Genomic DNA, 12,321 nt, shown 5'->3' with positions numbered 1-12,321 from the left:
GCACAAGTATACATATGTAACAAACCTGCACGTTATGCACATGTACCCCAGAACTTAAAGTATAATAATAATAAAAAATAAAAAAAAATTAAAAAAAACCCAAAAAATAAATAAATAAAATAAAGTGTGGAAGAGAGTTTTGCAAGGAGATTGTGGAAGAAACTTCTTTGGCGAGGATGACTACAAAGTTGAGTGTCCACTCCAGCTCTTTGTGGGAAGGGGTGAAAGTGTTAATTTCTAACCCCAACTTTATGGGTATTGGGGGTTGGGGACTTGTTTCCACGGAATTGTGTGGACAACTTTGCAGAAGGCAGCACATCTCTGCAGTGTTTCATTACACTATGCCGTTACATTAGTTTTATACCCGGCTGGTTGATATAGTAGATGTTTGTCACTATCCAAGTCTGATGTTGAAATGTGATCCCCAAGGTTAAAGATGGGGCATGGTGGCAGGTGTTTGGGTCATGGGGACAGATCCCTCGTGAATGGCTTGATGATGTCTTCGAGGTAATAAGTTCTCACTCTATTAGTTTGTGTAAGAGCTGGTTGCTAAAAGAGCCTAGCATCTCTCTTGCTCCCTCTCCTGCCATGTAACATGCCTGCTTCCCCTGTGCCTTCCACCATGAGTAAAAGCTTCCTAAGCCTCACCAGAAGCCAAGTAGATGCTGGTGCCATGCTTGTACAGCCTGCAGAACTGTGAGCCAAATAAACCTCTTTTCTTTACAAATTACCCAGTCTCAGATGTTCCTTTATAGCAATGCAAAATGAACTAATATACTGGTTATTTATTTCAAATGATGTGTTTTAAGTTTCAATTACAAACATAAATTGACATACATACAGTACCAAAAAACTTTTTTGTTGTTTCCAGCAATGAAGTGACAACTATAACTTATAGGTGATTCTGGATTGCCTATATTAACAGATGGAAGGAAAAACTTGGTCTAAAGAAATAGAAACAAGCCGCAGCTTAAAATTTACCCTGAACTGCTAACTTTATTCATCTTTCAACAAAACAAAGTAGTAGCAAATTCCTCAAGTAGACTGCAAGATGCTTGAGCTTAAAGGTCTTTTGCAGGGACTCAACTGCAAGGACTCAATCACAAGACTTCAGGCCCTTTGTTATTGTTTTATGAATCGTGTCTTAAATGGTGCCTGGAACATAGTAGGTGCTCAATAAGTATTTTTCAAAGAATGAATAATATTTACAAGTTTCCTCAAAAACTGCATAACAGTCTCTCCAGAGTTCCTTTGACTCCTTTTAGACTGCATCATTCATCAGGGTGCAAATCAGACACATGCTGTAGGAACCTAGTGCTGTGATGCTACTTAATACATTGCTCATGTCCCTAATGTATGGTGTGGGGACATATTTTGTCCTTGATAGTTTCTCCTTCCACCAAGATCCCAAGATCAAGGAGTTGCTCTATTCCCAGCTACCCTGATTCCATTATAAAGTGTGGAAGAGAATTTTGCTTCCACAATCCTTGTACTCTGGCTCCTTCTCATTAGCTATTGTTTTTTGTTTTTGTTTTTTGTTTTTGTTTTATATGCCTGTTGGTCACTTGTAGTCTTATTTAGAAAAATGTCTATTCAGGTTCTTGGTGCATTTTAAAATCAGGTTATTTGGCCTTTTTGTTGTTGTTGTTATTGAGTTCCTTATATAGTATGGATATTAACCTTTATCAGATGTATGGTTCACAAATATTTTCTCTCATCCCATAGGCTGTCTCTTCACTCTGTTGACTTTTTTCCCATGGTGTGCAGAAGCTTTTTAGTTTCATGCAATCCCATTTGTCTATTTTTGCCTGCACTGTTGGGGTCATATCCAAAAAACTTTGCCTATACCATTGTCAAGAAGGTTTTCCCCTACAGTTTCTTCTAATAGTTTTACAGTGTCAGGTCTTATGTTTAAGTTGTTAATCCATTTTGAGTCTATTTTTATATGTGGGGCAAGAGAGGAATCTAATTTCATTCTTCTCCATGAGGATATGCAATTTTCCCAGCAACATTTATTGAAGAGATTGTCCTTTCCTCATTATGTGTTCTTGGCACCTTTGTTGAAGATCAGTTGACTGTAAATGTGTGGATTTATTTCTTGACTTTTAATTTTGTCCATAACTGTATTCTTATTCATTTACTTTCAGTGCCCTACTATCTACTAAGTGGTTTTTTCCACTCTCAAGCATTTTTAGTCAACTTTCTTGAGCTTTGGCGTGCATAGAATCACCCTAATTTTGATATGGTTACTTTATAATCTTTCCTTATCACCCTTTTTCTCAATCCAGACTCTACAACTACATTGATTGGATATGCAGACCACTACACAACTTTTTTCTTTATTGAATCAATCATATATTAGAAACCGACATTCAAAATGATTTTTTTCCAGCCCTGCTTAATTAAATCCACATATGTGGTGGGGATAGGGGTTTTTACCTCTCAAATCATAGGGATTAGTTACCCCATTACTACTACCAGGTTACTATAAAATGCCATATTTTATGTGCAAGAAAAATGCCAAAGGAAGCCTTCAAGCTTTAAACATCATTAAGAAAGTAATTTTATTTAAAAATATTACAAGCTTAGAACCCACAGAAATAATTATATGAGGAATAAAGTTTTAAAATAGCTATGTAGAATATAACTAAATTCATAATAACAGCTAGCTGTAGTGTAGGCATCTCAGATTTGTATATACCTAATTTAAGATATTTATATAATAGGACACCCTGAAATAGCTGCTTGGAAGTAACATGGTAATGTGACAGCCCCTTCCTTTTCAGGAGTTCTGCCTGGAATTTCCTTTCCTTTGTTTTCATGATGGACATGGAGCTGCACTCCCCAGATCTCCCTTCAGGGAACAACAGGCTGCCCAGCCGCAGAAAGTGGGATCAGCAGACAACCTCTGTCTGGCAGCCCCTTGATGGTCTGCTTTGGTCTGGATTTCCTGTACGCAGTGACCAAGTGAGTCAGAGGACGAAGGCCTGATCATTCAGATTCAGCACAGAACAACTCTATAGGGCAATTCTTGCTCCAGAGCTCTTGTCTGGTTGCCCAAGGCTTTTTCAGTAATATATCTGTTTGTCTAACTTCTTCTTCTGCCCAATCCTTCTTTTCCTTTCCCTTCACAGAAAATAAATATCTTGTACCTCACATTCAGTGTCCAGTGTCTGCTCCTGGAATACTTCATCTCTATCATTTCACCCCTCCCTACCACATCCCATTGTCCTTCAGTGTTAGTTGTAAGAACAGAAGGGATAACAAACGAGGGACAGGGGACAGGTGCAATGTGAGTTCAGCCCTCATTTCCCACCTTGCCTCCTGAGTAAGCATAGGAGGCCTAGGATGTGGCATTTGCTGAGCTGGTGGCTTATTCTGGTTTGGGGATAGAAAAGGTCATCTGGAAGTTCTATTGGGGGTACTGTGAGATGCTGGCCATTTTACTTTTTCTTGCTGTTCACTTAAGGCAAAGCTTTGCTCCAAGTGTTCAAAAATGAAGCTTTCACTTCATGCAATATACCAGGTAGCAATCTGCAAATGCACCACCCCCTGAATCTAAAGTAAAAGTTGAAAAAGAAAAACAAAAAAAAAAAAGGTGAGGTTGGCATTTTCTTCTCTGGCCCATAGATTCCTACCAGGAGCGCATCCTGTGCATCCCTGAGGTCAAGCCTCCAAGCCCTATTCCCAACCCCTTCTCTCTCATCCAACCCCAGCCCCCATCCTAACATCCTTGAAGATGAAGAACTGAGCAGCTCTGCAGGGCCAGGCTACCAGGAAAGGGCTCAGACCCCTGGCTGTGTGTTTGCCCTGTATCTCCCTCGTTTCTCTTTCCCCTGTCCCCCTGGGTGGCTTGAACTTCAATCTGTTTTCTGAAGCTTTTCTCAGAACAGAAATGCCTTATTAATGCATCTGGGAGACAGCCAAGGAAATGTTTAAAGTTCTGTCTTAGGATACAGAGTTGGGGGCCGTGGCAAGAGAAGACCCAGACCCTGGAAGATGATGTTGCCCACGACTCTCTTGACTCTCAGGGTGTCAGATTTGCAGCCATTATCTTTCTGGTGCTCTGATTCATAGTTGCCTATTCATTAGCACGCTGACAATCATAAATATTTTAAAATACAGAACTTGGCCATGAAGGAATTAGGGAAATGGCATTATTTCCTGTTCAACCAGATTATTTGCCCATGGATATTTATCTTATTGGAGAAGCGAAGAGACTTACCTGTCTTGCAATAACAAAAAGGGAGATTCACTCAGTTATACCCTTGGGGGTGGGGGGGGGGCAGGGAATAAGGCAGAAGGCAGCGCTAGGGCTAGAACCTGCTAGCTGGATGTTTGCAAGCTACAGGGACCTGACTTGACCCTGGAAGAGGGGCTGGGGAGGGGAGCACAGGCTGTGGGTGAAATGTAAAAATCTGTTTTTCCATGCTAGCTAATTAAGATCATTTTGTATGAAGCTATAGCTCCTGGCTAAACTCCAGGAGGCCTGCTCTTACTTCTTGCATCTGTGCCCACATGTTAGAGGTTTTCTGCATGGTCCGTCTGACTATGTGATCCTGAAGAACGTTTTCAAGAAGCTGTTGGGCATGTGCAGCAGTGAAAGAGGCTACTGCATATGCGCAGAAATGAGACACAAATCGCAATACTTCAGAGACTGTAGACAACATGATTCTTCTGAAGACCCCATGCTTAAAGCTTCTCCTGGGGAATCTGGGGATTTTCTGTGGGGATGCAGTTTAGGTGTCACCTGTTGGGGAATTGAGAGTTGGTGAGATCACTCCTCAGAGCCTGTGTGCCCTAGGACTTTTCTGGTTTATGCTTATTTTAAGAGTAGGTTTGGGAATTAAATCGTCAGAGCTGGTCCAAACACAGCCCTGCTCAAAGCCAAACATTTCACAGGCGTTTGGAAAAGGTGCTGTTATAGTTGATGAGGATAATTGTCACCGCTTTTCCCTCAAAGTTTTTCAGACCAAGGTGATCTCTTCTGTGCTTAGGTTACGGAAGTCAGGGTTTTCAACCAGGCACCAGTGAGCATCTGAGCAGATTCAAAGATGCTTCCCAAGATGAGTGCTGGAGAGAACACACCACCAAGGTTGTTTACCTTAAATGGCAACAATCAACCTTTCTTTCCCTGGTTGCTGAATAACCCATGACTATCTTTCCAGGTAACCAGAGGAACTCCCTGTACCCAGTTTCCTCATCTATAAAAACAGAGATGATAAGAATAATATTGACTTCACAGGGGAGTTGTTGTGAGTGATAGATGAGGTAATACATGAAGTTACTTAGAGGCCAGGTGCAGTGTCTCATGCCTGTAATCCTAACACTTTGGGAGGTTGAGGCGGGCAGATTGTTTGAGCCCAGGAGTTCAAGACCAGCCTGGGAAACACCACGAAACTCTGTCTCTACAAAAAATACCAAAATTAGCCAGGCATGGTGGTGTGCACCTGTAGTCCTAGCTACTTGAGAGGCTGAGGTGGGAGGATCACCTGAGCCCAGGAGGTCAAGGATGAGGCTGTGATGAGCCATGATCACACCATCACACTGCAGCCTGGGTGACAGAATGAGACCCTGTGAAAGAATGAAAGAACAAAAAAACGAAAGAACCAAAGAACCAAAGAAAGAAAGAAATTTCATCTGGTACACATGGCTGCTAACAGGATTTACCACTGCCTCTGTTATTCAGCATTGTGAATGACGGTGGTCTCCACTGGGTTTGGCAGTGCTTTCCAAATCCAGCCAAAAGCTTGGCTAACACTATCAATATTTGAGAGGGGTATGTTAACTAATCATGCCTTGATTCTCTAGTTCTACCCTCTTATTACCAGATAACCAGAAAATCACATACCTGGATAGATTGTTTTGACTTCCTACATTTAGTTATTTCTACCCTACTATATTCTACCAATGATTTGAAGCCACATATGCATAATGAAATATATGTTTTAAAGATTCATATCCAGGGAAAACTCAGAGGAAGAGATTTAAAAAATTATTTTACTTTATGTTCATAGGTTTTTGGGGAACAGGTAGTATTTGGTTGCCTGAGTAAGTTCTTTAGTGGTGATCTGTGAAATTTTAGTGCACCCATCACCCAAGCAGTATACACTGAACCCAGTTTGTAGTCTTTTATCCCTCACCCCCTCCCACCCTTTCCAAGTCCCCAGTGTCCATTGTATCATTCTGATGCTTTTGCGTTCTCACAGCTTAACTCCCACTTAAGAGTGAGAACATAAGATGTTTGGTTTTCCATTCCTGAGTTACTTCACTTAGAATAATAGTCTCCAATTCCATCCAGGTTGCTACAAATGCCATTAATTCATTCCTTTTCATACCTGAGTAGTACTCCATTGTGTGCGCGCGCACGCGTGTGTGTGTGTGTGTGTGTGTGTGTGTGTATACCACAGCTTCTTTATCATTTTGTTGATGATGGGCATTTGGGCTGGTTTCGTATTTTTGCAGTTGTGAATTGTACTGCTATAAACATGTGTGTACAAGTATCTTTTTTGTGTAATGACTTCTTTTCCTCTGGGTAAATACTCAATAGTAGGATTGCTAGATCAAATGGTAGTTCTTTTAGTTCTTTAAAGAATCTCTACACTATTAGTCCTTTAAATAATCTCCACTACTTTTAGTTCTTTAAAGAATCTCCATACTATTTTCAATAGTGGTTGTACTAGTTTACATTCCCACCAGCAGTGTAGAAGTGTTCTCCTTTCACCACATCCATGCCAACATCTTTTATTTTTTGGTTTTTAGATTATGGCCATTCTTGCAGGAGTAAGATGGTATCGCATTGTGGTTTTAATTTGATTATTAGTGATGTTAGCATTTTTTCATATGTTTTTTGGCGATTTGCATATCTTCTTTTGAGAATTGTCTATTCATGTCCTTAGCCCACTTTTTGATGGGATTGTTTATCTTTTTCTTGTTAATTTGTTGGAGTTCCTCGTAGATTCTGAATATTGGTCTTTTGTTGGATGTAGAGATTGTGAAGATTTTCTCCTACTCTGTGGATTGTCTGTTTACTCTGCTGACTATCCCTTTTGCTATGCAGAAGCTCTTTAGTTTAATTAAGTCCCACCTATTTATCCTTCTTTTTGTTGCATTTGCTTTTGGGTTATTTGTCATGAAGTCTTTGCCTAAGCCAATGTCTAGAAGGGTTTTTCTGATGGTATCTTCCAGAATTTTTATAGTTTCAGGTCTTAGATCTAACTCCTTCACCCATCTCGAGCTGGTTTTGTATGAGGTGAGAGATGACGATCCAGTTTCATTCTCCTATATGTGGCTTGCCAAATATCCTAGCACCATCTGTTTAATAGGGTGTCCTTTCCCCACTTTAAGTTTTTGTTTACTTTGTTGAAGATCAGTTGGCTGTAGGTATTTGGGTTTATTTCTGGGTTCTCTATTCTGTTCCATTGGTCTATGTGCCAATTTTCATATCAGTACCATGCTGTTTTGGCGACTATGGCCTTCTAGTATAGTTTGAAATCAGGTAATATAATGCCTCCAGATTCTTTTTGCTTAGTCTTGCTTTGGCTATGCAGGCTCTTTTTGGGTTCCATACGAATTGTCTTTTCTAGTTCTGTGAGGAATTATGGTGGCATTTTGATGGGAACTGCATTGAGTCTGTAGATCGCTTTTTGGCAGTATGGTCATTTTCACAATATTGATTCTACTCATCCATGAGCATGGGATGTGTTTCCATTTGTTTGTGTCATCTATGATTTCTTTCTGCAGTGTTTTGTAGTTTTCCTTGTAGAGGTCTTTCACCTCCTTGGTCAGGTATATTCCTAAGTATTTTATTTTTTTGGCTGCTATTGTAAAAGGAGTTGAGTCTTTGATTTGATTCTCAGTTTGGCCACTGTTTGTGTATAGCAGAGCTACTAACTTGTGTACATTAATTTTGTATCCTGAAACTTTGCTGAATTCATTTATCAGTTCTAGGAGCTTTTTGGAGGAGCCTTAGGGTTTTCTAGGTGTACTATCATATCATCAGCAAACAGTGACATTTTGACTTCCTCCTGACCGATTTGGATGCCCTTGATTTCTTTCTTTTGTGTGACTGCTCTGGCTAGGACTTCCAGCACTATGAACGCCTTTAGGCACATAAACTAGAAAACCTAGAAGAGACAGATACATTCCTGGAAAGATACAACCCTCCTAGCTTAAATCAGGAAGGATTAGAAACCCTGAAAAGGTCAATAACAAGCAGTGAGGTTGAAATGGTAATTTTAAAACATATTAACAAAAAGTAGTTCAGGACCAGATGGATTCACAGCTGAATTCTATCAGATATTCAAAGAAGAATTGATTCCAATCCTATTGATACTACTCCACAAGATAGAGAAAGAGGGAAGCCTCCCTAAATCATTCTATGAAGCCAGTATTACCCTAATACCAAAACCAAGAAAGGACATAACCAAAAAAGAAAACTACAGACTGATATCCCTGATGAACATAGATGCAAAAATCCTTAACAAAATACAAGGTAAATGAATCCAACAACATATCAAAAAGATAATTCACTATGACCAAGTGGGCTTCATGCCAGGGATGCAGGGATAGTTTAACATACTCAAGTCAATAAATATGATATACGACATAAACAGAATTAAAAACCAAAATCACAAGACCATCACACTAGATGCAGAAAAACCATTTGACAAAATCCAGCATCCCTTTATGATTAAAACCCTCAGCAAAATCGGCATACAAGGGTATACTTCAATGTAATAAAAGTCACCTATGACAAATCCACAGCCACCATAATACTGAAAGGGGAAAGGATTCCCTCTGAGAACTGGAATAAGACAAGGATGCCCACTCTCATCACTTCTATTCATCAGAGGAAGAGATGTAAAAAAAATTTTTCAGACAGTCTTGCTCTGTCACCCAGGCTAGAGAGCAATAGTGTGATTATGGCCCACTGTAGCCTTGATTTCCCAGGCTCAAGCAATCCTCCTGCCTCAGCCTCCCGAGCAACTGCGTCTATAGGCACACACCACCATGCCTGGCTAATTTTTTTTTATTTTAGTAGCAATGAGGTCTCACTGTGTTGCTCAGGCTGCTCTCGAACCCCTGGCCTCAAGTGATCCTCCCACTTCAACCTCCCAAAGTGTTAGGGTTACAGGTGTGAGCCACCATGTCTGGCCTGAAATTTGCGTGTGTGTGTGTAATTTTATATATAGCAAATAATTTAAATCATATAATTGATTTAAATTATAAATAAAATTGAGTGTGGAAATGAATAGCACACAGAAATGATCAACATAAAGATAAACCTGGGATGCAAATTTGCTTTGAAGTTTCTTGGAGAACAAAGGAAAAAGAGAAATGGGATTACCAGCAATCTATGCTGTCCAGAAGAAGAAAACACACTTATTCTTCAGGGACAAAAACCCCCACAAGTACATATCCTCATGCTTGGGAAAAAACGTTTTTCATATGAACTACTGGTTTTTCATATGAACTACTGAGAACTGCTGTGCCTAATGTCCTCATCACTCCTGAATGATGAATGTAGTAGCTAACTTGGTATAAGATTACTAGAATGTCCTTCAATGCAATCCAAGTGAGTAATGCCAAACATATTGAAGGTAACTGGAAGCTCAAAACAAGGTGTTACAATCTGAGACCTCGCTTCGGATCCAGCTTAATCCAGGGAAAAACAGACTATGAAGGAGACAAGGGGGGACTGGATGTCCTTACAATTCTCTTCCATTTTATATTGTTTCTCTCAACTGTCTAAACAAAAACCCAAAAAACAAAAAGAATGCAGCAGACAATTTGAGATTATAGTTTTTGGTAGGAGGCTACATTGTATTACAGTTTAACATTTAGAACTTCGTCTTTCATTGGGAATTGGTATTAGCTAATGTATGATAAAACTGCTGTATCTTTTACAAACTGTTTTTAAAGACATAATTTTCAGTAGCCTTTTTACTAGATTCACCTGCTATGTTTTTCTTAAAACTATGTGCTAGGAAGAAATTGATAAACTGGTATGCTTTCAGGTATTAGATAATAAGAGTTTGGTGCCAGAAAACTTGGGGGTGAATTTTAGATTTCACATCAGTTGCTGTCTTTCACCTAGGTTTTCTAGAATAACAATTTTTCTCTTTTCTTACTTAGCTCTTATTCTGCTATCACGGTTTAAAGGATCTTGTACTATTTGTGTCATTTATTCTAAGCCACCTCAGAACATTTTTCAAAAGAAGGAGAGGCATGAGTTTAACATTAAATCCATGACAGCATTTTGTGATGCAAAGGAGAACATTTAAAATTCATTCACTAAATGTTTTAATCAATATTGGTTTTGGCTGGAGGTAACACAGAACCCGACACAACTTTGACTTAAAGCACTTGTCTCACACATCAACGAGCCTAGAGAAAGGCAGTCCAAGTCTGATATGGGTGTTTAATGACAAAACCAAGAACTCAGGGTCTTTTGATCCTTCAGCTCCACCACATAACCTGAAAGGACTAGAAGCATATTTTCCTCTGTTTGCACTTTCAACAAACAGACTACTTGATTTTTAAACTAATGGATGGTGTTAGGATTATAAAGCATTAATTACAATTCAGAATATGATCATTTAAATTTCACAATACTACTTCAATTTTGTAACTGTTACATTTTAAATCAAGGTTATGAACTCTGCCAGAGGTACATATTTATGATCAAAGGGAAAATGCAATATTATCTGTCAATCAGCTTTTTTTCTGTACATAAAAGTTTAAAAAAATTGAAGCCAGTTTAAATGTGAGGCATTAATTTCCTTGTTGCTCTCACATGAAATTTAGCAACAATTTGACTTTTACCTATGACATTTACACAAATCGAGTTATATAAACATAGTTTATGTTAGAGATCTTGTATCAGGTTATATCAGACAAGAGCCTTAAAAATAATATTTAACTAAATAAAACTAGTTAAATCATGAATAACACTTTATGCCTTCATATCTTCTGCAGTCTGTTTTTGTTTTTTAAGTAAAAGCTTCTGCCCTGAATCTATAATCCCCAAAACTTGTATGTTCTGAGCTTCTTGGCAACTATGGCTTTTGAAACAAGAGTGAATTTTTTTCTTTTGAGACAAGAATGATTTTCAAAGTAGATCCTTTTCTTTAAACAAATAATTTTATGCCAGTTAACAGAAGACAATACATTTAAATATAAGTGTACATCATTATAATATTTAACATTGTTTTCTTATACATATTCACTAGTTTATTCTATCATTGAGTACTTACTGTGTGCCATGCACTGGGCTGGATGCTAGGGGATATGTTGTTTTATTTCAATGGTAATAGTTGACTTTATGTCTATGAGCATGTGAGTAGAGCTGATGAAATCCTGACATTCTGGGATATTTGATCCAACACTGTTTTGTTTTTTAGAACTATTTTGTTAAGATTATCTCCTATAATGATGTCACTAGGAAAACCAACTTTTATTTACTTTTTTTTTTAGAAAGGGTCTCACTTTGTTGCCCAGGCTGGAGTACAGTGGTGAAATATGCCTCATTGCAGCCTCTACCTTCTGGATCAGGTAATCCTCCTGCCTCAGCCTCCTGAGTACCTGGGACTACAGGCATGTGCCGCCACATCCAGCTAATGTTTTGTATTTTGTGTAGAGATGGGGTTTTATTTTGTGGCTCAGCTGGTCTTGAACTCCTGGGTTCAAGCGATCTGCCCACCTCAGCCTCCCAAAGTGTTGGGATTACAGGTGTGAGCCACTGCGCCTGACCAAAAGTAACTTTTGAACTGGAAAACGTTTAGTAAAGTCATAAGGTTTTTGGTGGTGTAAGTTTGCACAAAGAAAAGTTTCTCCCATTGTAAACATAGCACAGTAAACGTCAAAGAGGGACTTGGGTTTGTTTCTACTCTTACCATATAATGGAGTAGACAGGGGAGCATCTACCTGTCTCTTTTTTGTTTTGTTTGTTTTTTATTAGTGTTATTTTTTTTTATTACACTTTAAGATCTGGGGTACATGTGCAGAACTTGGAGGTTTGTTACATAGATATACATGTACCATGGTGGTTTGCTGCACTCATCAACCCATCATCTACATTAGGCATTTCTCCTAATGCTATCACTCCCCCTATCCCCCCACCATCTGACAGGCACCGCTGTGTGATGTTCCCCACCCTGTGTCCAAGTGTTCTCCTTGTTCAGCTCCCACTTATAAGTGAGAACATGTGGTGTTTGGTTTTCTGTTCTTGTGTTAGTTTGCTGAGAATGATGGTTTCCAGCTTCATCCATGTCCCTGCTAAGGACATGAACTCATCCTTTTTTATGGCTGCATAGTATT

Source organism: Mandrillus leucophaeus, unplaced genomic scaffold, assembly GCF_000951045.1.
Source record: "Mandrillus leucophaeus isolate KB7577 unplaced genomic scaffold, Mleu.le_1.0 Scaffold394, whole genome shotgun sequence".
NCBI lineage: Eukaryota > Metazoa > Chordata > Mammalia > Primates > Cercopithecidae > Mandrillus > Mandrillus leucophaeus.
Note: the sequence above shows the minus strand (reverse complement) of the source record.